This window comes from Chiloscyllium plagiosum, unplaced genomic scaffold (genome assembly GCF_037043375.1).
Source record: "Chiloscyllium plagiosum isolate Xiang-an unplaced genomic scaffold, Cpla_swu_hap1 HiC_scaffold_53X, whole genome shotgun sequence".
NCBI classification, from domain to species: Eukaryota; Metazoa; Chordata; class Chondrichthyes; order Orectolobiformes; family Hemiscylliidae; genus Chiloscyllium; species Chiloscyllium plagiosum.
In genome coordinates this window covers 745,382-771,439 of record NW_028270191.1, presented here as the reverse complement: position 1 = coordinate 771,439, position 26,058 = coordinate 745,382, and positions in this window count along the sequence as shown.

Below are 26,058 nucleotides of genomic sequence, written 5' to 3'. Positions count from 1 at the left end.
TCCATCAGTACTGACCCTCTCACAGTGCAGCACTCCCTCGGAACTGACCCTCATACAGTGCTGCTTTCCCTTGGTACTGACCCTCTGACAGTGCAGCACTCCCTCAGTTCTGACCATCTGACAGTGCAGCTTTCCCTCAGTACTGACCCTCTGACAGTGCAGCACTCCCTCCGTACTGACCCTCTGACAGTGCAGCTTACCCGCAGCACTGACACTCTGACAGTGCAGCAATCCCTCAATACTGACCCGCTGACAGTGCAGCGCTAGCTCAGTACTGACCCTCTGACAGTGCAGTGCTCCCTCAGTACTGACCCTCTGACAGTGCAGCTTTCCCTCAGTACTGACCCCCTGACAGTGCAGCACTCCCTCAGTACTGACCCTCTGACAGTTCGGTGTTCCCTCAGTACAGACCCTCTGACAGTGCAGCACTCCCTCACAACTGACCCTCCGATAGTGCAGCACTCCCTCAGTACTGACCATCTGACAGTGCAGCTTTCCCTCAGTACTGACCCCCTGACAGTGCAGCACTCCCTCAGTACTGACCCTCTCACAGTGCGGCGATCCCTCAGTACAGACCCTCTGACAGTGCAGCAGTCCTTCAGTACTGCCCCTCTGTTCGTGCAGCTTTCCCTCAGTACTGACCCTCTGACAGTGCAGCTTTCCTTCAGTACTGACCCCCTGACAAGTGCAGCACTCACTCAGTACTGACCCTGCACAGTTCAGCACTCCCTCAGTAAAGACCCTCTGACAATGCATCACTCTCTCAGTACAGACCCTCTGACAGTGCAGCACTCCCTCAGTACTGACCGTCTGACAGTGCAGCACTCCCTCAGTACTGACCCTCTGACTGTGCAGCTTTCCCTCAGTACTGACCCTCTGACAATGCAGCACTCCCTCACTACTGACCCTTTGACAGTGCAGCATTTCTTCAGTACTGACCCTCTGATAGTGCAGCTTTCCCTCAGTACAGAGCCTCTGATAGTACAGCACTCCCTCAGCACTGACCCTCTGACAGTGCAGCTTTCCCTCAGTACTAACCCTCTGACAGTGCGGCACTCCCTCAGTACTGACCCACTGACAGTGCAGCACTCCCTCAATACTTACCCTCTGACAGTGCAGCTTTCCCTCAGTACTGACTCTCTGACTGTGCAGCACTCCCTCAGTCCTGACCTCTGACTGTGCAGCTTTCCCTCAGTACTGACCCTCTGACAGTGCAGCACTCCCTCAGTACTGACCATCTGACAGTGCAGCTTTCCCTCAGCACTGACCCTCTGACAGTGCAGCACTCCCTCAGTACTGACCCTCTGACAGTGCAGCACTCCATCAGTAGTGACCCTCTGACAGTGCAGCACTCCCTCAATACTGACCCTCTGACAGTGCAGCACTCCCTCAGTACTGACCTCTGACTGTGCAGCTTTCCCTCAGTACTGACACTCTGACAGTGCAGCACTCCCTCAGTACTGACCCTTTGACAGTGCAGCACTCCCTCAGTACTGACTTTCTGACAGTGCAGCGCTCCATCAGTACAGACCCTCTGACAGTGCAGCACTCCCTCAGTACAGACCCTCTGACAGTGCAGCACTCCCTCAGTACTGACCCTCTGAAGTGCAGCTCTCCCTCAGTACTGACCCTCTCACAGTGCGGCACTCCCTCAGTACTGACCATCTGACAGTGCAGCTTTCCCTCAGTACTCACCCTCTGACAGTGCAGCACTCCCTCAGTAGTGACCCTCTGACAGTGCAGCTTTCCCTCAGTACTGACCCTCTGACAGTGCAGCACTCCCTCAGTACTGACCCTCTGACAGTGCAGCACTCCCTCAGTAGTGACCCTCTGACAGTGCAGCACTCCCTCAGTACTGACCCTCTGACAGTGCAGTGCTCCCTCAGTACTGACCCTCTGACAGTGCAGCTTTCCCTCAGTACTGACCCCCTGACAGTGCAGCACTCCCTCAGTACTGACCCTCTCACAGTGCGGTGCTCCCTCAGTACAGACCCTCTGACAGTGCAGCATTCCCTCAGTACTGACCCACTTACAGTGAAGCACTCCCTCAGTACTGACCCTCTGATAGTGTAGCTTTCCCTCAGTACTGACCCTCTGACTGTGCAGCACTCCCTCAGTACTGACACGCTGACATTGCAGCACTCCTTCAGTACTGACCCTCTGACAATGTGGCATCCCTCTGTACTGACACTCTGACAGTGCAGCACTACCTCATTACTGACCCTCTGACAGTGCAGCACTCCCTCAGTACTGACCCTCTCACAGTGCAGCTTTCCCTCAGTACTAACCATCTGACAGTGCAGCACTCCCTCAGTACTGATCCTCTCACAGTGCAGCACTCCATCAGTACTGACCCTCTCACAGTGCAGCACTCCCTCGGAACTGACCCTCATACAGTGCTGCTTTCCCTTGGTACTGACCCTCTGACAGTGCAGCACTCCCTCAGTACTGACCATCTGACAGTGCAGCTTTCCCTCAGTACTGACCCTCTGACAGTGCAGCACTCCCTCCGTACTGACCCTCTGACAGTGCAGCTTACCCGCAGCACTGACACTCTGACAGTGCAGCTCTCCCTCAATACTGACCCGCTGACAGTGCAGCGCTAGCTCAGTACTGACCCTCTGACAGTGCAGTGCTCCCTCAGTACTGACCCTCTGACAGTGCAGCTTTCCCTCAGTACTGACCCCCTGACAGTGCAGCACTCCCTCAGTACTGACCCTCTGACAGTTCGGTGTTCCCTCAGTACAGACCCTCTGACAGTGCAGCACTCCCTCACAACTGACCCTCCGATAGTGCAGCACTCCCTCAGTACTGACCCCCGGACAGTGCAGCACTCCCTCAGTACTGACCCTCTCACAGTGCGGCGATCCCTCAGTACAGACCCTCTGACAGTGCAGCAGTCCTTCAGTACTGCCCCTCTGTTCGTGCAGCTTTCCCTCAGTACTGACCCTCTGACAGTGCAGCTTTCCTTCAGTACTGACCCCCTGACAAGTGCAGCACTCACTCAGTACTGACCCTGCACAGTTCAGCACTCCCTCAGTAAAGACCCTCTGACAATGCATCACTCTCTCAGTACAGACCCTCTGACAGTGCAGCACTCCCGCAGTACTGACCGTCTGACAGTGCAGCACTCCCTCAGTACTGACCCTCTGACTGTGCAGCTTTCCCTCAGTACTGACCCTCTGACAATGCAGCACTCCCTCACTAATGACCCTTTGACAGTGCAGCATTTCTTCAGTACTGACCCTCTGATAGTGCAGCTTTCCCACAGTACAGAGCCTCTGATAGTACAGCACTCCCTCAGCACTGACCCTCTGACAGTGCAGCTTTCCCTCAGTACTAACCCTCTGACAGTGCGGCACTCCCTCAGTACTGACCCACTGACAGTGCAGCACTCCCTCCATACTTACCCTCTGACAGTGCAGCTTTCCCTCAGTACTGACTCTCTGACTGTGCAGCACTCCCTCAGTCCTGACCTCTGACTGTGCAGCTTTCCCTCAGTACTGACCCTCTGACAGTGCAGCACTCCCTCAGTACTGACCATCTGACAGTGCAGCTTTCCCTCAGTACTGACACTCTGACAGTGCAGCACTCCCTCAGCACTGACCCTCTGACAGTACAGCTTTCCCTCAGCACTGACCCTCTGACAGTGCAGCACTCCCTCAGTACTGACCCTCTGACAGTGCAGCACTCCCTCAGTAGTGACCCTCTGACAGTGCAGCACTCCCTCAATACTGACCCTCTGACAGTGCAGCTTACCCTCAGTACTGACACTCTGTCAGTGCAGCACTCCCTCAGTACTGACCCTCTCACAGTGCAGCACTCCCTCAATACTGACCCTCTGACAGTGCAGTGCTCCCTCAGTACTGACCCTCTGACAGTGCAGCTTTCCCTCAGTACTGACCCCCTGACAGTGCAGCACTCCCTCAGTACTGACCCTCTCACAGTGCGGTGCTCCCTCAGTGCAGACCCTCTGACAGTGCAGCACTCCCTCAGTACTGACCCATGACAGTGCAGCACTCCCTCAGTACAGACCCTCTGGCAGTGCAGCAGTCCCTCAGTACTGACCCTCTGACAGTGCAGCACTCCCTCAGTACTGACCCTCTCACAGTGCGGGACTCCCTCAGTACTGACCATCTGACAGTGCAGCTTTCCCTCAGTACTGACCCTCTGACAGTGCAGCACTCCCTCAGTAGTGACCCTCTGACAGTGCAGCTTTCCCTCTGTACTGACCCTCTGACAGTGCAGCACTCCCTCAGTACTGACCCTCTGACAGTGCAGCACTCCCTCAGTAGTGACCCTCTGACAGTGCAGCACTCCCTCAATACTGACCCTCTGACAGTGCAGCTTACCCTCAGTACTGACACTCTGACAGTGCAGCACTCCCTCAGTAGTGACCCTCTGACAGTGCAGTGCTCCCTCAGTACTGACCCATGACAGTGCAGCACTCCCACAGTACAGACACTCTCACAGTGCAGCACTCCCTCAGTACTGACCCTCTGACAGTGCAGCGCTCCCTCAGTACTGACCCTCTGACAGTGCGGCACTCCCTCAGTACTGCACCTTTGACAGTGCAGCACTCCCTCAGCCCTGACCATCTGATAATGCAGCTTTCCCTCAGTACTGGCTCTCTGACAGTGCAGCACTCCCTCAGTACTGACCGTCTGATAGTGCAGCACTCCCTCAGTACTGACCCTCTGACAGTGCAGCACTCCCTCAGTACTGACCCTCTGACAGTGCAGCACTCCCACAGTACTGACCCTCTGACTGTGCAGCTTTCCCTCAGTAATGACTCTGTGATAGTGCAGCGTTCCCTCAGTACTGACCCTCTGACTGTGCAGCTTTCCCTCAGTACTGCCCTCTGATAGTGCAGCTTTCCCACAGTACTGACTCTCTGACTGTGCAGCACTCCCTCAGTACTGACCCTCTGAGAGTGCAGCACGCCCTCAGTACTGACCCTCTGACAGTGCAGCACTCCCTCAGTACTGACCCTCTGACAGTGCAGCATTCCCTCAGTACCGACCCTCTGACAGTGCAGCACTCCCTCAGTACTGACCATCTGACAGTGCAGCACTCCCTCAGTACTGACCCTCTGACTGTGCAGCTTTCCCTCAGTACTGACCCTCAGACAGTGAAGCACTCCCTCAGTACTGACCCTCTGACAGTGCAGGACTCCCTCAGTACTGACCCTCTGACTGTGCAGCACTCCCTCAGTACTGACCCTCTGACTGTGCAGCTTTCCCTCAGAACTGACCCTCTGACAGTGCAGCACTCCCTCAGTACTGACCTCTGACTGTGCAGCTTTCCCTCAGTACTGACCCTTTGACAGTGCAGCACTCCCTCAGTACTGACCCTCTGATCGTGCACCTTTCCCTCAGTACTGACCCTCTGACTGTGCAGCTTTCTCTCAGTACTTACCCTCTGACAATGCAGCACTCCCTGCTCCTGACCCTTTGACAGTGCAGCTTTCCCTCAGTACTGACCCTCTGATAGTGCAGCATTCCCTCAGTACTCACTCTCTGACTGTGCAGCTTTCCCTCAATACTGACCCTCTGACTGTGCAGCTTTCCCTCAGTACTGACCCTCTGACAGTGCAGCATTCCCTCAGTACTGACACTCTGACAATGCAGCTTTCCCTCACTACTGACCCTCTGATAGTGCAGCACTCCCTCAATACTGACCCTCTCATAGTGCAGCACTCCCTCAGTACTGACACTCTGACAGTGCAGCTTTCCCTCAGAACTTACCCTCTGGCAGTGCAGCACTCCCTCAGTACTGACCCTCTGACAGTGCAGCACTCCCTCAGTACTGACACTCTGATAGTGCAGGACTCCCTTAGTACTGACCCTCTTATAGTGTGGAGCTCCCTCTGTACTGACCCTCTGACAGTGCAGCACTCCCTCAATACTGACCCACTGACAGTGGAGCGCTCCCTCAGTACTGACCCTCTGACAGTGCAGCACTCCCTCAGTACTGACCCTCTGACAGTGCAGCTTTCCCTCAGTACTGACCCTCTGACAGTGCAGCACTCCCTCAGTACTGACCCTCTGACACTGCAGCTTTCCCTCAGTACTGACCCTCTGACAGTGCAGCACTCCCTCAGTACTGACCCACTGACAGTGGAGCGCTCCCTCAGTACTGACCCTCTGACAGTGCAGCACTCCCTCATTACTGACCCTCTGACAGTGCAGCACTCCCTCATTACTGACCCTCTGACACTGCTGCTTTCCCTCAGTACTGACCCTCTGACAGTGCAGCACTCCCTCTGTACTGATCCTCTGACAGTGCAGCACTCCCTCAGTACTGACCGTCTGACAGTGCAGCACTCCCTCAGTACAGACCCTCTGACAGTGCAGCACTCCCTCAGTACTGACCCTCTGACAGTGCAGCACTCCCTCAGTACTGACCGTTTGACAGTGCAGCACTCCCTCAGTCCTGACCGTCTGAAAGTGCAGCACTCCCTCAGTACTGACCGTCTGACAGTGCAACTTTCCCTCAGTACTGTCCCTTTGACAGTGCAGCACTCCCTCAGTACTGAGCATTAGACAGTACAGCACTCCCTCTGTACTGACCCTCTGACTGTGCAGCTTTCCCTCAGTACTGACCCTCTGACTGTGCAGCACTCCCTCAGTACTGACACGCTGACATTGCAGCACTCCTTCAGTACTGACCCTCTGACAATGTGGCATCCCTCAGTACTGACCCTCTGACAGTGCAGCACTCCCTCATTACTGACCCTCTGACAGTGCAGCACTCCCTCAGTACTGACCCTCTCACAGTGCAGCTTTCCCTCAGTACTAACCATCTGACAGTGCAGCACTCCCTCAGTACTGATCCTCTCACAGTGCAGCACTCCATCAGTGCTGACCCTCTCACAGTGCAGCACTCCCTCGGAACTGACCCTCATACAGTGCTGCTTTCCCTTGGTACTGACCCTCTGACAGTGCAGCACTCCCTCAGTACTGACCATCTGACAGTGCAGCTTTCCCTCAGTACTGACCCTCTGACAGTGCAGCACTCCCTCCGTACTGACCCTCTGACAGTGCAGCTTACCCGCAGCACTGACACTCTGACAGTGCAGCACTCCCTCAATACTGACCCGCTGACAGTGCAGCGCTAGCTCAGTACTGACCCTCTGACAGTGCAGTGCTCCCTCAGTACTGACCCTCTGACAGTGCAGCTTTCCCTCAGTACTGACCCTCTGACAGTGCAGCTTTCCCTCAGTACTGACCCTCTGACAGTGCAGCACTCCCTCAGTACTGACCCTCTGACAGTTCGGTGTTCCCTCAGTACAGACCCTCTGACAGTGCAGCACTCCCTCACAACTGACCCTCCGATAGTGCAGCACTCCCTCAGTACTGACCCTCTCACAGTGAGGCGATTCCTCAGTACAGACCCTCTGACAGTGCAGCAGTCCTTCAGTACTGCCCCTCTGTTCGTGCAGCTTTCCCTCAGTACTGACCCTCTGACAGTGCAGCTTTCCTTCAGTACTGACCCCCTGACAAGTGCAGCACTCACTCAGTACTGACCCTGCACAGTTCAGCACTCCCTCAGTAAAGACCCTCTGACAATGCATCACTCTCTCAGTACAGACCCTCTGACAGTGCAGCACTCCCTCAGTACTGACCGTCTGACAGTGCAGCACTCCCTCAGTACTGACCCTCTGACTGTGCAGCTTTCCCTCAGTACTGACCCTCTGACAATGCAGCACTCCCTCACTACTGACCCTTTGACAGTGCAGCATTTCTTCAATACTGACCCTCTGGTAGTGCAGCTTTCCCTCAGTACAGAGCCTCTGATAGTACAGCACTCCCTCAGCACTGACCCTCTGACAGTGCAGCTTTCCCTCAGTACTAACCCTCTGACAGTGCGGCACTCCCTCAGTACTGACCCACTGACAGTGCAGCACTCCCTCAATACTTACCCTCTGACAGTGCAGCTTTCCCTCAGTACTGACTCTCTGACTGTGCAGCACTCCCTCAGTCCTGACCTCTGACTGTGCAGCTTTCCCTCAGTACTGACCCTCTGACAGTGCAGCACTCCCTCAGTACTGACCATCTGACAGTGCAGCTTTCCCTCAGTACTGACACTCTGACAGTGCAGCACTCCCTCAGTACTGACCCTCTCACAGTGCAGCACTCCCTCAATACTGACCCTCTGACAGTGCAGTGCTCCCTCAGTACTGACCCTCTGACAGTGCAGCTTTCCCTCAGTACTGACCCCCTGACAGTGCAGCACTCCCTCAGTACTGACCCTCTCACAGTGCGGTGCTCCCTCAGTGCAGACCCTCTGACAGTGCAGCACTCCCTCAGTACTGACCCCCTGACAGTGCAGCACTCCCTCAGTACAGACCCTCTGGCAGTGCAGCAGTCCCTCAGTACTGACCCTCTGACAGTGCAGCACTCCCTCAGTACTGACCCTCTCACAGTGCGGGACTCCCTCAGTACTGACCATCTGACAGTGCTGCGTTCCCTCAGTACTGACCCTCTGACAGTGCAGCACTCCCTCAGTAGTGACCCTCTGACAGTGCAGCTTTCCCTCTGTACTGACCCTCTGACAGTGCAGCACTCCCTCAGTACTGACCCTCTGACAGTGCAGCACTCCCTCAGTAGTGACCCTCTGACAGTGCAGCACTCCCTCAATACTGACCCTCTGACAGTGCAGCTTACCCTCAGTACTGACACTCTGACAGTGCAGCACTCCCTCAGTAGTTACCCTCTGACAGTGCAGTGCTCCCTCAGTACTGACCCATGACAGTGCAGCACTCCCTCAGTACAGACACTCTCACAGTGCAGCACTCCCTCAGTACTGACCCTCTGACAGTGCAGCGCTCCCTCAGTACTGACCCTCTGACAGTGCGGCACTCCCTCAGTACTGCACCTTTGACAGTGCAGCACTCCCTCAGCCCTGACCATCTGATAATGCAGCTTTCCCTCAGTACTGGCTCTCTGACAGTGCAGCACTCCCTCAGTACTGACCGTCTGATAGTGCAGCACTCCCTCAGTACTGACCCTCTGACAGTGCAGCACTCCCTCAGTACTGACCCTCTGACAGTGCAGCACTCCCACAGTTCTGACCCTCTGACTGTGCAGCTTTCCCTCAGTACTGACTCTGTGATAGTGCAGCGTTCCCTCAGTACTGACCCTCTGACTGTGCAGCTTTCCCTCAGTACTGCCCCTCTGATAGTGCAGCTTTCCCACAGTACTGACTCTCTGACTGTGCAGCACTCCCTCAGTACTGACCCTCTGAGAGTGCAGCACGCCCTCAGTACTGACCCTCTGACAGTGCAGCACTCCCTCAGTACTGACCCTCTGACAGTGCAGCATTCCCTCAGTACCGACCCTCTGACAGTGCAGCACTCCCTCAGTACTGACCATCTGACAGTGCAGCACTCCCTCAGTACTGACCCTCTGACAGTGCAGCTTTCCCTCAGTACTGACCCTCAGACAGTGAAGCACTCCCTCAGTACTGACCCTCTGACAGTGCAGGACTCCCTCAGTACTGACCCTCTGACTGTGCAGCACTCCCTCAGTACTGACCCTCTGACTGTGCAGCTTTCCCTCAGTACTGACCCTCTGACAGTGCAGCACTCCCTCAGTACTGACCTCTGACTGTGCAGCTTTCCCTCAGTACTGACCCTTTGACAGTGCAGCACTCCCTCAGTACTGACCCTCTGATCGTGCACCTTTCCCTCAGTACTGACCCTCTGACTGTGCAGCTTTCTCTCAGTGCTGACCCTCTGACAATGCAGCACTCCCTGCTCCTGACCCTTTGACAGTGCAGCTTTCCCTCAGTACTGACCCTCTGATAGTGCAGCATTCCCTCAGTACTCACTCTCTGACTGTGCAGCTTTCCCTCAATACTGACCCTCTGACTGTGCAGCTTTCCCTCAGTACTGACCCTCTGACAGTGCAGCATTCCCTCAGTACTGACACTCTGACAATGCAGCTTTCCCTCACTACTGACCCTCTGATAGTGCAGCACTCCCTCAATACTGACCCTCTCATAGTGCAGCACTCCCTCAGTACTGACACTCTGACAGTGCAGCTTTCCCTCAGAACTTACCCTCTGGCAGTGCAGCACTCCCTCAGTACTGACCCTCTGACAGTGCAGCACTCCCTCAGTACTGACACTCTGATAGTGCAGGACTCCCTTAGTACTGACCCTCTTATAGTGTGGAGCTCCCTCTGTACTGACCCTCTGACAGTGCAGCACTCCCTCAATACTGACCCACTGACAGTGGAGCGCTCCCTCAGTACTGACCCTCTGACAGTTCAGCACTCCCTCAGTACTGACCCTCTGACAGTGCAGCTTTCCCTCAGTACTGTCCCTCTGACAGTGCAGCACTCCCTCAGTACTGACCCTCTGACACTGCAGCTTTCCCTCAGTACTGACCCTCTGACAGTGCAGCACTCCCTCAGTACTGACCCACTGACAGTGGAGCGCTCCCTCAGTACTGACCCTCTGACAGTGCAGCACTCCCTCATTACTGACCCTCTGACAGTGCAGCACTCCCTCATTACTGACCCTCTGACAGTGCAGCTTTCCCTCAGTACTGTCCCTCTGACAGTGCAGCACTCCCTCTGTACTGATCCTCTGACAGTGCAGCACTTCCTCAGTACTGACCGTCTGACAGTGCAGCACTCCCTCAGTACAGACCCTCTGACAGTGCAGCACTCCCTCAGTTCTGACCCTCTGACAGTGCAGCACTCCCTCAGTACTGACTGTTTGACAGTGCAGCACTCCCTCAGTCCTGACCGTCTGAGAGTGCAGCACTCCCTCAGTACTGACCGTCTGACAGTGCAACTTTCCCTCAGTACTGTCCCTTTGACAGTGCAGCACTCCCTCAGTACTGAGCTTTAGACAGTACAGCACTCCCTCTGTACTGACCCTCTGACTGTGCAGCTTTCCCTCAGTACTGACCCTCTGACTGTGCAGCACTCCCTCAGTACTGACACGCTGACATTGCAGCACTCCTTCAGTACTGACCCTCTGACAGTGCAGCACTCCCTCATTACTGACCCTCTGACAGTGCAGCACTCCCTCATTACTGACCCTCTGACAGTGCAGCACTCCCTCAGTACTGACCATCTGACAGTGCAGCACTCCCTCAGTCCTGATCCTCTCACAGTGCAGCACTCCATCAGTACTGACCCTCTCACAGTGCAGCACTCCCTCGGAACTGACCCTCATACAGTGCTGCTTTCCCTTGGTACTGACCCTCTGACAGTGCAGCACTCCCTCAGTACTGACCATCTGACAGTGCAGCTTTCCCTCAGTACTGACCCTCTGACAGTGCAGCACTCCCTCCGTACTGACCCTCTGACAGTGCAGCTTACCCGCAGCACTGACACTCTGACAGTGCAGCACTCCCTCAATACTGACCCGCTGACAGTGCAGCGCTAGCTCAGTACTGACCCTCTGACAGTGCAGTGCTCCCTCAGTACTGACCCTCTGACAGTCCAGCTTTTCCTCAGTACTGACCCCCTGACAGTGCAGCACTCCCTCAGTACTGACCCTCTGACAGTTCGGTGTTCCCTCAGTACAGACCCTCTGACAGTGCAGCACTCCCTCACAACTGACCCTCCGATAGTGCAGCACTCCCTCAGTACTGACCCCCTGACAGTGCAGCACTCCCTCAGTACTGACCCTCTCACAGTGCGGCGATCCCTCAGTACAGACCCTCTGACAGTGCAGCAGTCCTTCAGTACTGCCCCTCTGTTCGTGCAGCTTTCCCTCAGTACTGACCCTCTGACAGTGCAGCTTTCCTTCAGTACTGACCCCCTGACAAGTGCAGCACTCACTCAGTACTGACCCTGCACAGTTCAGCACTCCCTCAGTAAAGACCCTCTGACAGTGCAGCACTCCCTCAGTACTGACCGTCTGACAGTGCAGCACTCCCTCAGTACAGAGCCTCTGATAGTACAGCACTCCCTCAGCACTGACCCTCTGACAGTGCAGCTTTCCCTCAGTACTAACCCTCTGACAGTGCGGCACTCCCTCAGTACTGACCCACTGACAGTGCAGCACTCCCTCAATACTTACCCTCTGACAGTGCAGCTTTCCCTCAGTACTGACTCTCTGACTATGCAGCACTCCCTCAGTCCTGACCTCTGACTGTGCAGCTTTCCCTCAGTACTGACCCTCTGACAGTGCAGCACTCCCTCAGTACTGACCATCTGACAGTGCAGCTTTCCCTCAGTACTGACACTCTGACAGTGCAGCACTCCCTCAGCACTGACCCTCTGACAGTACAGCTTTCCCTCAGCACTGACCCTCTGACAGTGCTGCACTCCCTCAGTACTGACCCTCTGACAGTGCAGCACTCCCTCAGTAGTGACCCTCTGACAGTGCAGCACTCCCTCAATACTGACCCTCTGACAGTGCAGCTTACCCTCAGTACTGACACTCTGACAGTGCAGCACTCCCTCAATACTGACCCTCTGACAGTGCAGCGCTCCCTCAGTACTGACACTCTGACAGTGCAGCTTTCCCTCAGTACTGACCCCCTGACAGTGCAGCACTCCCTCAGTACTGACCCTCTCACAGTGCGGTGCTCCCTCAGTGCAGACCCTCTGACAGTGCAGCACTCCCTCAGTACTGACCCATGACAGTGCAGCACTCCCTCAGTACAGACCCTCTGGCAGTGCAGCACTCCCTCAGTACTGACCCTCTGAAGTGCAGCACTCCCTCAGTACTGACCCTCTCACAGTGCGGGATTCCCTCAGTACTGACCATCTGACAGTGCAGCTTTCCCTCAGTACTGACCCTCTGACAGTGCAGCACTCCCTCAGTAGTGACCCTCTGACAGTGCAGCTTTCCCTCTGTACTGACCCTCTGACAATGCAGCACTCCCTCAGTACTGACCCTCTGACAGTGCAGCACTCCCTCAGTAGTGACCCTCTGACAGTGCAGCACTCCCTCAATACTGACCCTCTGACAGTGCAGCTTACCCTCAGTACTGACACTCTGACAGTGCAGCACTCCCTCAGTAGTGACCCTCTGACAGTGCAGTGCTCCCTCAGTACTGACCCATGACAGTGCAGCACTCCCTCAGTACAGACCCTCTCACAGTGCAGCACTCCCTCAGTACTGACCCTCTGACAGTGCAGCGCTCCCTCAGTACTGACCCTCTGACAGTGCGGCACTCCCTCAGTACTGCACCTTTGACAGTGCAGCACTCCCTCAGCCCTGACCATCTGATAATGCAGCTTTCCCTCAGTACTGGCTCTCTGACAGTGCAGCACTCCCTCAGTACTGACCGTCTGATAGTGCAGCACTCCCTCAGTACTGACCCTCTGACAATGCAGCACTCCCTCAGTACTGACCCTTTGACAGTGCAGCATTCCCTCAGTACTGACCCTCTGACAGTGCAGCACTCCCACAGTACTGACCCTCTGACTGTGCAGCTTTCCCTCAGTACTGATTCTCTGATAGTGCAGCGTTCCCTCAGTACTGACCCTCTGACTGTGCAGCTTTCCCTCAGTACTGCCCCTCTGATAGTGCAGCTTTCCCACAGTACTGACTCTCTGACTGTGCAGCACTCCCTCAGTACTGACCCTCTGACAGTGCAGCACTCCCTCAGTACTGACCCTCTGACAGTGCAGCACTCCCTCAGTACTGACCCTCTGTCAGTGCAGCATTCCCTCAGTACCAACCCTCTGACAGTGCAGCACTCCCTCAGTACTGACCATCTGACAGTGCAGCACTCCCTCAGTACTGACCCTCAGACAGTGAAGCGCTCCCTCAGTACTGACCCTCTGACAGTGCAGCACTACCTCAGTACTGACCCTCTGACTGTGCAGCACTCCCTCAGTACTGACCCTCTGACTGTGCAGCTTTCCCTCAGTACTGACCCTCTGACAGTGCAGCACTCCCTCAGTACTGACCTCTGACTGTGCAGCTTTCCCTCAGTACTGACCCTTTGACAGTGCAGCACTCCCTCAGTACTGACCCTCTGATCGTGCACCTTTCCCTCAGGACTGACCCTCTGACTGTGCAGCTTTCTCTCAGTACTGACCCTCTGACAATGCAGCACTCCCTGCTCCTGACCCTTTGACAGTGCAGCTTTCCCTCAGTACTGACCCTCTGATAGTGCAGCATTCCCTCAGTACTCACTCTCTGACTGTGCAGCTTTCCCTCAATACTGACCCTCTGACTGTGCAGCTTTCCCTCAGTACTGACCCTCTGACAGTGCAGCATTCCCTCAGTACTGACACTCTGACAATGCAGCTTTCCCTCACTACTGACCCTCTGATAGTGCAGGTCTCCCTCAGTACTGACCCTCTGTCAGTGCCGCTTTCCCTCAGTACTGCCCCTCTGATAGTGCAGCACTCCCTCAATACTGACCCTCTCATAGTGCAGCACTCCCTCAGTACTGACACTCTGACAGTGCAGCTTTCCCTCAGAACTTACCCTCTGGCAGTGCAGCACTCCTTCAGTACTGACCCTCTGACAGTGCAGCACTCCCTCAGTACTGACACTCTGATAGTGCAGGACTCCCTTAGTACTGACCCTCTTATAGTGCGGAGCTCCCTCTGTACTGACCCTCTGACAGTGCAGCACTCCCTCAATACTGACCCGCTGACAGTGGAGCGCTCCCTCAGTATTGACCATCTGACAGTGCAGCACTCCCTCAGTACTGACCCTCTGACAGTGCAGCACACCCTCAGTACTGACCCTCTGATATTGCAGCTTTCCCTCAGTACTGACCCTCTGACAGTGCAGCACTCCCTCAATACTGACCCGCTGACAGTGGAGCGCTCCCTCAGTACTGACCCTCTGACAGTGCAGCACCCCCTCAGTACTGACCCTCTGACAGTGCAGCTTTCCCTCAGTACTGTCCCTCCGACAGTGCAGCACTCCCTCTGTACTGATCCTCTGACAGTGCAGCACTCCCTCAGTACTGACCCTCTGACAGTGCAGCACTCCCTCAGTACTGACCCTCTGACAGTGCAGCTTTCCCTCAGTACTGACAGTCTGACAGTGCAGCACTCCCTCAGTAAAGACCCTCTGACAGTGCAGCACTCCCTCAATACTGACCCGCTGACAGTGGAGCGCTCCCTCAGTACTGACCCTCTGACAGTGCAGCACTCCCTCAGTACTGACCCTCTGACAGTGCAGCTTTCCCTCAGTACTGACCCTCTGACAGTGCAGCACTCCCTCAGTACTGACCCTCTGACAGTGCAGCTTTCCCTCAGTACTGACTGTCTGACAGTGCAGCGCTCCCTCATTACTGACCCTCTGACAGTGCAGCACTCCCTCAGTACAGACCCTCTGACAGTGCAGCGCTCCCTCAGTACTGACCCTCTCATAGTGCAGCACTCCCTCAGTACTGACACTCTGACAGTGCAGCTTTCCCTCAGAACGTACCCTCTGGCAGTGCAGCACTCCCTCAGTACTGACCCTCTGACAGTGCAGCACTCCCTCAGTACTGACACTCTGATAGTGCAGGACTCCCTTAGTACTGACCCTCTTATAGTGCGGAGCTCCCTCTGTACTGACCCTCTGACAGTGCAGCACTCCCTCAATACTGACCCGCTGACAGTGGAGCGCTCCCTCAGTACTGACCCTCTGACAGTGCAGCACTCCCTCAGTACTGACCCTCTGACAGTGCAGCTTTCCCTCAGTACTGACCCTCTGACAGTGCAGCACTCCCTCTGTACTGATCCTCTGACAGTGCAGCACTCCCTCAGTACTGACCCTCTGACAGTTCAGCACTCCCTCAGTACTGACCCTCTGACAGTGCAGCGCTCCCTCAGCACTGACCCTCTGACAGTGCCGCACTCCCTCAGTACTGACCTTCTGACAGTGCTGCACTCCCTCAGTACTGACCCTCTGACAGTGCAGCACTCCCTCAGTACTGACCCTCTGACAGTGCAGCACTCCCCCATTACTGACCCTCTGACACTGCTGCTTTCCCTCAGTACTGACCCTCTGACAGTGCAGCACTCCCTCTGTACTGATCCTCTGACAGTGCAGCAGTCCCTCAGTACTGACCGTCTGACAGTGCAGCACACCCTCAGTACAGACCCTCTGACAGTGCAGCTATCCCTCAGTGCTGACCATCTGACAGTGCAGCACTCCCTCAGTACTGACCGTTTGACAGTGCAGCACTCCCTCAGTACTGACCGTTTGACAGTGCAGCACTCCCTCAGTCCTGACCGTCTGAAAGTGCAGCACTCCCTCAGTACTGACCCTCTGACTGTGCAGCTTTCCCTCAGTACTGACCCTCTGACTGTGCAGCACTCCCTCAGTACTGACACGCTGACATTGTAGCACTCCTTCAGTACTGACCCTCTGACAATGTGGCATCCCTCAGTACTGACACTCTGACAGTGCAGCACTACCTCATTACTGACCCTCTGACAGTGCAGCACTCCCTCAGTACTGACCCTCTCACAGTGCAGCTTTCCCTCAGTACTAACCATCTGACAGTGCAGCACTCCCTCAGTACTGATCCTCTCACAGTGCAGCACTCCATCAGCACTGACCCTCTCACAGTGCAGCACTCCCTCGGAACTGACCCTCTGACAGTGCAGCACTCCCTCCGTACTGACCCTCTGACAGTTCAGCTTACCCGCAGCACTGACACTCTGACAGTGCAGCACTCCCTCAATACTGACCCGCTGACAGTGCAGCGCTAGCTCAGTACTGACCCTCTGACAGTGCAGTGCTCCCTCAGTACTGACCCTCTGACAGTGCAGCTTTCCCTCAGTACTGACCCCCTGACAGTGCATCAATCCCTCAGTACTGACCATCTGACAGTTCGGTGTTCCCTCAGTACAGACCCTCTGACAGTGCAGCACTCCCTCACAACTGACCCTCCGATAGTGCAGCACTCCCTCAGTACTGACCCTCTCACAGTGAGGCGATCCCTCTGTACTGACCCTCTGACAGTGCAGCACTCCCTCAGTAGTGACCCTCTGACAGTGCAGCACTCCCTCAATACTGACCCTCTGACAGTGCAGCTTACCCTCAGTACTGACACTCTGACAGTGCAGCACTCCCTCAGTAGTGACCCTCTGACAGTGTAGTGCTCCCTCAGTACTGACCCATGACAGTGCAGCACTCCCTCTGTACAGACCCTCTCACAGTGCAGCACTCCCTCAGTACTGAACCTCTGACAGTGCAGCGCTCCCTCAGTACTGACCCTCTGACAGTGCGGCACTCCCTCAGTACTGACCCTCTGACAGTGCAGCACTCCCTCAGTACTGACCCTCCGACAGTGCAGCACTCCCTCAGTACTGACACTCTGATAGTGCAGGACTCCCTTAGTACTGACCCTCTTATAGTGCGGAGCTCCCTCTGTACTGACCCTCTGACAGTGCAGCACTCTCTCAATACTGACCCGCTGACAGTGGAGCGCTCCCTCAGTATTGACCATCTGACAGTGCAGCACTCCCTCAGTACTGACCCTCTGACAGTGCAGCACTCCCTCAGCACTGACCCTCTGACAGTGCAGCTTTCCCTCAGTACTGACCCCCTGACAGTGCAGCACTCCCTCTGTACTGATCCTCTGACAGTGCAGCACTCCCTCAGTACTGACCCTCTGACAGTGCAGCACTCCCTCAGTACTGACCCTCTGACAGTGCAGCTTTCCCTCAGTACTGACACTCTGACAGTGCAGCACTCCCTCAGTAAAGACCCTCTGACAGTGCAGCACTCCCTCAATACTGACCCGCTGACAGTGGAGCGCTCCCTCAGTACTGACCCTCTGACAGTGCAGCACTCCCTCAGTACTGACCCTCTGACAGTGCAGCACTCCCTCAGTACTGACCCTCTGACAGTGCAGCACTCCCTCAGTACTGACCCTCTGACAGTGCAGCTTTCCCTCAGTACTGACTGTCTGACAGTGCAGCACTCCCTCATTACTGACCCTCTGACAGTGCAGCACTCCCTCAGTACAGACCCTCTGACAGTGCAGCGCTCCCTCAGTACTGACCCTCTCATAGTGCAGCACTCCCTCAGTACTGACACTCTGACAGTGCAGCTTTCCCTCAGAACTTACCCTCTGGCAGTGCAGCACTCCCTCAGTACTGACCCTCTGACAGTGCAGCACTCCCTCAGTACTGACACTCTGATAGTGCAGGACTCCCTTAGTACTGACCCTCTTATAGTGCGGAGCTCCCTCTGTACTGACCCTCTGACAGTGCAGCACTCCCTCAATACTGACCCGCTGACAGTGGAGCGCTCCCTCAGTACTGACCCTCTGACAGTGCAGCACTCCCTCTGTACTGACCCTCTGACAGTGCAGCTTTCCCTCAGTACTGACCCTCTGACAGTGCAGCACTCCCTCTGTACTGATCCTCTGACAGTGCAGCACTCCCTCAGTACTGACCCTCTGACAGTGCAGCACTCCCTCTGTACTGATCCTCTGACAGTGCAGCACTCCCTCAGTACTGACCGTCTGACAGTGCAGCACACCCTCAGTACAGACCCTCTGACAGTGCAGCTATCCCTCAGTACTGACCATCTGACAGTGCAGCACTCCCTCAGTACTGACCGTTTGACAGTGCAGCACTCCCTCAATACTGACCGTTTGACAGTGCAGCACTCCCTCAGTCCTGACCGTCTGAAAGTGCAGCACTCCCTCAGTACTGACCGTCTGACAGTGCAACTTTCCCTCAGTACTGTCCCTTTGACAGTGCAGCACTCCCTCAGTACTGACCCTCTGACTGTGCAGCTTTCCCTCAGTACTGACCCTCTGACTGTGCAGCACTCCCTCAGTACTGACACGCTGACATTGTAGCACTCCTTCAGTACTGACCCTCTGACAATGTGGCATCCCTCAGTACTGACCCTCTGACAGTGCAGCACTACCTCATTACTGACCCTCTGACAGTGCAGCACTCCCTCAGTACTGACCCTCTCACAGTGCAGCTTTCCCTCAGTACTAACCATCTGACAGTGCAGCACTCCCTCAGTACTGATCCTCTCACAGTGCAGCACTCCATCAGTACTGACCCTCTCACAGTGCAGCACTCCCTCGGAACTGACCCTCATACAGTGCTGCTTTCCCTTGGTACTGACCCTCTGACAGTGCAGCACTCCCTCAGTACTGACCATCTGACAGTGCAGCTTTCCCTCAGTACTGACCCTCTGACAGTGCAGCACTCCCTCCGTACTGACCCTCTGACAGTTCAGCTTACCCGCAGCACTGACACTCTGACAGTGCAGCACTCCCTCAATACTGACCCGCTGACAGTGCAGCGCTAGCTCAGTACTGACCCTCTGACAGTGCAGTGCTCCCTCAGTACTGACCCTCTGACAGTGCAGCTTTCCCTCAGTACTGACCCTCTGACAGTGCAGCACTCCCTCAGTACTGACCCTCTGACAGTTCGGTGTTCCCTCAGTACAGACCCTCTGACAGTGCAGCACTCCCTCACAACTGACCCTCCGATAGTGCAGCACTCCCTCAGTACTGACCCTCTCACAGTGAGGCGATCCCTCAGTACTGACCCTCTGACAGTGCAGCAGTCCTTCAGTACTGCCCCTCTGTTCGTGCAGCTTTCCCTCAGTCCTGACCCTCTGACAGTGCAGCTTTCCTTCAGTACTGACCCCCTGACAAGTGCAGCACTCACTCAGTACTGACCCTGCACAGTTCAGCACTCCCTCAGTAAAGACCCTCTGACAATGCATCACTCTCTCAGTACAGACCCTCTGACAGTGCAGCACTCCCTCAGTACTGACCGTCTGACAGTGCAGCACTCCCTTAGTACTGACCCTCTGACTGTGCAGCTTTCCCTCAGTACTGACCATCTGACAATGCAGCACTCCCTCACTACTGACCCTTTGACAGTGCAGCATTTCTTCAATACTGACCCTCTGATAGTGCAGCTTTCCCTCAGTACAGAGCCTCTGATAGTACAGCACTCCCTCAGCACTGACCCTCTGACAGTGCAGCACTCCCTCAGTACTGACCCTCTGACAGTGCAGCACTCCCTCAGTACAGACCCTCTGACAGTGCAGCGCTCCCTCAGTACTGACCCTCTCATAGTGCAGCACTCCCTCAGTACTGACACTCTGACAGTGCAGCTTTCCCTCAGAACTTACCCTCTGGCAGTGCAGCACTCCCTCAGTACTGACCCTCTGACAGTGCAGCACTCCCTCAGTACTGACACTCTGTTAGTGCAGGACTCCCTTAGTACTGACCCTCTTATAGTGCGGAGCTCCCTCTGTACTGACCCTCTGACAGTGCAGCACTCCCTCAATACTGACCCGCTGACAGTGGAGCGCTCCCTCAGTACTGACCCTCTGACAGTGCAGCACCCCCTCAGTACTGACCCTCTGACAGTGCAGCTTTCCCTCAGTACTGTCCCTCTGACAGTGCAGCACTCCCTCTGTACTGATCCTCTGACAGTGCAGCACTCCCTCAGTACTGACCCTCTGACAGTGCAGCACTCCCTCAGTACTGACCCTCTGACAGTGCAGCTTTCCCTCAGTACTGACAGTCTGACAGTGCAGCACTCCCTCAGTAAAGACCCTCTGACACTGCAGCACTCCCTAAATACTGACCCGCTGACAGTGGAGCGCTCCCTCAGTACTGACCCTCTGACAGTGCAGCTTTCCCTCAGTACTGACCCTCTGACAGTGCAGCACTCCCTCAGTACTGACCCTCTGACAGTGCAGCTTTCCCTCAGTACTGACAGTCTGACAGTGCAGCACTCCCTCATTACTGACCCTCTGACAGTGCAGCACTCCCTCAGTACAGACCCTCTGACAGTGCAGCGCTCCCTCAGCACTGACCCTCTGACAGTGCCGCACTCCCTCAGTACTGACCCTCTGACAGTGCTGCACTCCCTCAGTACTGACCCTCTGACAGTGCAGCACTCCCTCAGTACTGACCCTCTGACAGTGCAGCACTCCCTCATTACTGACCCTCTGACACTGCTGCTTTGCCTCAGTACTGACCCTCTGACAGTGCAGCTCTCCCTCTGTACTGATCCTCTGACAGTGCAGCACTCCCTCAGTACTGACCCTCTGACAGTGCAGCACACCCTCAGTACAGACCCTCTGACAGTGCAGCTATCCCTCAGTACTGACCATCTGACAGTGCAGCACTCCCTCAGTACTGACCGTTTGACAGTGCAGCACTCCCTCAGTACTGACCGTTTGACAGTGCAGCACTCCCTCAGTCCTGACCGTCTGAAAGTGCAGCACTCCCTCAGTACTGACCGTCTGACAGTGCAACTTTCCCTCAGTACTGTCCCTTTGACAGTGCAGCACTCCCTCAGTACTGACCCTCTGACTGTGCAGCTTTCCCTCAGTACTGACCCTCTGACTGTGCAGCACTCCCTCAGTACTGACACGCTGACATTGTAGCACTCCTTCAGTACTGACCCTCTGACAATGTGGCATCCCTCAGTACTGACCCTCTGACAGTGCAGCACTACCTCATTACTGACCCTCTGACAGTGCAGCACTCCCTCAGTACTGACCCTCTCACAGTGCAGCTTTCCCTCAGTACTAACCATCTGACAGTGCAGCACTCCCTCAGTACTGATCCTCTCACAGTGCAGCACTCCATCAGTACTGACCCTCTCACAGTGCAGCACTCCCTCGGAACTGACCCTCATACAGTGCTGCTTTCCCTTGGTACTGACCCTCTGACAGTGCAGCACTCCCTCAGTACTGACCATCTGACAGTGCAGCTTTCCCTCAGTACTGACCCTCTGACAGTGCAGCACTCCCTCCGTACTGACCCTCTGACAGTTCAGCTTACCCGCAGCACTGACACTCTGACAGTGCAGCACTCCCTCAATACTGACCCGCTGACAGTGCAGCGCTAGCTCAGTACTGACCCTCTGACAGTGCAGTGCTCCCTCAGTACTGACCCTCTGACAGTGCAGCTTTCCCTCAGTACTGACCCTCTGACAGTGCAGCACTCCCTCAGTACTGACCCTCTGACAGTTCGGTGTTCCCTCAGTACAGACCCTCTGACAGTGCAGCACTCCCTCACAACTGACCCTCCGATAGTGCAGCACTCCCTCAGTACTGACCCTCTCACAGTGAGGCGATTCCTCAGTACAGACCCTCTGACAGTGCAGCAGTCCTTCAGTACTGCCCCTCTGTTCGTGCAGCTTTCCTTCAGTACTGACCCTCTGACAGTGCAGCTTTCCTTCAGTACTGACCCCCTGACAAGTGCAGCACTCACTCAGTACTGACCCTGCACAGTTCAGCACTCCCTCAGTAAAGACCCTCTGACAATGCATCACTCTCTCAGTACAGACCCTCTGACAGTGCAGCACTCCCTCAGTACTGACCGTCTGACAGTGCAGCACTCCCTCAGTACTGACCCTCTGACTGTGCAGCTTTCCCTCAGTACTGACCCTCTGACAATGCAGCACTCCCTCACGACTGACCCTTTGACAGTGCAGCATTTCTTCAATACTGACCCTCTGATAGTGCAGCTTTCCCTCAGTACAGAGCCTCTGATAGTACAGCACTCCCTCAGCACTGACCCTCTGACAGTGCAGCTTTCCCTCAGTACTAACCCTCTGACAGTGCGGCACTCCCTCAGTACTGACCCACTGACAGTGCAGCACTCCCTCAATACTTACCCTCTGACAGTGCAGCTTTCCCTCAGTACTGACTCTCTGACTGTGCAGCACTCCCTCAGTCCTGACCTCTGACTGTGCAGCTTTCCCTCAGTACTGACCCTCTGACAGTGCAGCACTCCCTCAGTACTGACCATCTGACAGTGCAGCTTTCCCTCAGAACTGACACTCTGACAGTGCAGCACTCCCTCAGCACTGACCCTCTGACAGTACAGCTTTCCCTCAGCACTGACCCTCTGACAGTGCAGCACTCCCTCAGTACTGACCCTTTGACAGTGCAGCACTCCCTCAGTAGTGACCCTCTGACAGTGCAGCACTCCCTCAATTCTGACCCTCTGACAGTGCAGCTTACCCTCAGTACTGACACTCTGACAGTGCAGCACTCCCTCAATACTGACCCTCTGACAGTGCAGTGCTCCCTCAGTACTGACCCTCTGACAGTGCAGCTTTCCCTCAGTACTGACCCCCTGACAGTGCAGCACTCCCTCAGTACTGACCCTCTCACAGTGCGGTGCTCCCTCAGTGCAGACCCTCTGACAGTGCAGCACTCCCTCAGTACTGACCCATGACAGTGCAGCACTCCCTCAGTACTGACCCTCTGAAGTGCAGCACTCCCTCAGTACTGACCCTCTCACAGTGCGGGACTCCCTCAGTACTGACCATCTGACAGTGCAGCTTTCCCTCAGTACTGACCCTCTGACAGTGCAGCACTCCCTCAGTAGTGACCCTCTGACAGTGCAGCTTTCCCTCTGTACTGACCCTCTGACAGTGCAGCACTCCCTCAGTATTGACCCTCTGACAGTGCAGCACTCCCTCAATACTGACCCTCTGACAGTGCAGCTTACCCTCAGTACTGACACTCTGACAGTGCAGCACTCCCTCAGTACTGACCCTCTGACAGTGCAGCACTCCCACAGCACTGACCCTCTGACTGTGCAGCTTTCCCTCAGTACTGACTCTCTGATAGTGCAGCACTCCCTCAGTACTGACCCTCTGACTGTGCAGCTTTCCCTCAGTACTGCCCCTCTGATAGTGCAGCTTTCCCACAGTACTGACTCTCTGACTGTGCAGCACTCCCTCAGTACTGACCCTCTGACAGTGCAGCACTCCCTCAGTACTCACCCTCTGACAGTGCTGCACTCCCTCAGTACTGACCCTCTGACAGTGCAGCATTCCCTCAGTACTGACCCTCTGACTGTGCAGCACTCCCTCAGTACTGACCCTGTGACAGTGCAGCGCTCCCTCAGTACCGACCCTCTGATAGTGCGGCACTCCCTTAGTACTGCACCTTTGACAGTGCAGCACTCCCTCAGCCCTGACCATCTGATAATGCAGCTTTCCCTCAGTACTGGCTCTCTGACAGTGCAGCACCCACTCAGTACTGACCGTCTGATAGTGCAGCACTCCCTCAGTACTGACCCTCTGACAATGCAGCACTCCCTCAGTACTGAACCTTTGACAGTGCAGCATTCCCTCAGTACTGACCCTCTGACAGTGCAGCACTCCCACAGCACTGACCCTCTGACTGTGCAGCTTTCCCTCAGTACTGACTCTCTGATAGTGCAGCACTCCCTCAGTACTGACCCTCTGACTGTGCAGCTTTCCCTCAGTACTGCCCCTCTGATAGTGCAGCTTTCCCACAGTACTGACTCTCTGACTGTGCAGCACTCCCTCAGTACTGACCCTCTGACAGTGCAGTAGTCCCTCAGTACTCACCCTCTGACAGTGCTGCACTCCCTCAGTACTGACCCTCTGACAGTGCAGCTTTCCCACAGTACTGACTCTCTGACTGTGCAGCACTCCCTCAGTACTGACCCTCTGACAGTGCAGCACTCCCTCAGTACTCACCCTCTGACAGTGCTGCACTCCCTCAGTACTGACCCTCTGACAGTGCAGCATTCCCTCAGTACTGACCCTCTGACAGTGCAGCACTCCCTCAGTACTGACCTCTGACTGTGCAGCTTTCCCTCAGTACTGACCCTTTGACAGTGCAGCACACCCTCAGTACTGACCCTCTGATCGTGCACCTTTCCCTCAGTACTGACTCTCTGACAGTGCAGCGCTCCCTCAGTACTGACCCTCTCATAGTGCAGCGCTCCATCAGTACTGACCCTCTCATAGTGCAGCACTCCCTCAGTACTGACACTCTGACAGTGCAGCTTTCCCTCAGAACTTACCCTCTGGCAGTGCAGCACTCCCTCAGTACTGACCCTCTGACAGTGCAGCACTCCCTCAGTACTGACCCTCTGACAGTGCAGCTTTCCCTCAGTACTGACAGTCTGACAGTGCAGCACTCCCTCAGTACTAACCCTCTGACACTGCTGCTTTCCCTCAGTACCGACCCTCTGACAGTGCAGCACTCCCTCTGTACTGATCCTCTGACAGTGCAGCACTCCCTCAGTACTGACCGACTGACAGTGCAGCACTCCCTCAGTACAGACCCTCTGACAGTGCAGCACTCCCTCAGTACTGACCATCTGACAGTGCAGCACTCCCTCAGTACAGACCCTCTGACAGTGCAGCACTCCCTCAGTACTGACCCTCTGACAGTGCAGCTTTCCCTCAGTACTGACCCTCTGACAGTGCGGCACTCCCTCAGTACTGACCCTCTGATAGTGCAGCACTCCCTCAGCACTGACCCTCTGACAGTGCAGCTTTCCCTCAGTACTGACCCTCTGACAGTGCAGCACTCCCTCAGTACTGACCCTCTGACAGTGCAGCACTCCCTCAGCACTGACCCTCTGACAGTGCAGCTTTCCCTCAGTACTGACCCTCTGACTGTGCAGCACTCCCTCAGTACTGACACGCTGACATTGTAGCACTCCTTCAGTACTGACCCTCTGACAATGTGGCATCCCTCTGTACTGACCCTCTGACAGTGCAGCACTACCTCATTACTGACCCTCTGACAGTGCAGCACTCCCTCAGTACTGACCCTCTCACAGTGCAGCTTTCCCTCAGTACTAACCATCTGACAGTGCAGCACTCCCTCAGTACTGATCCTCTCACAGTGCAGCACTCCATCAGTACTGACCCTCTCACAGTGCAGCACTCCCTCGGAACTGACCCTCATACAGTGCTGCTTTCCCTTGGTACTGACCCTCTGACAGTGCAGCACTCCCTCAGTACTGACCATCTGACAGTGCAGCTTTCCCTCAGTACTGACCCTCTGACAGTGCAGCACTCCCTCCGGACTGACCCTCTGACAGTTCAGCTTACCCGCAGCACTGACACTCTGACAGTGCAGCACTCCCTCAATACTGACCCGCTGACAGTGCAGCGCTAGCTCAGTACTGACCCTCTGACAGTGCAGTGCTCCCTCAGTACTGACCCTCTGACAGTGCAGCTTTCCCTCAGTACTGACCCTCTGACAGTGCAGCACTCCCTCAGTACTGACCCTCTGACAGTTCGGTGTTCCCTCAGTACAGACCCTCTGACAGTGCAGCACTCCCTCACAACTGACCCTCCGATAGTGCAGCACTCCATCAGTACTGACCCT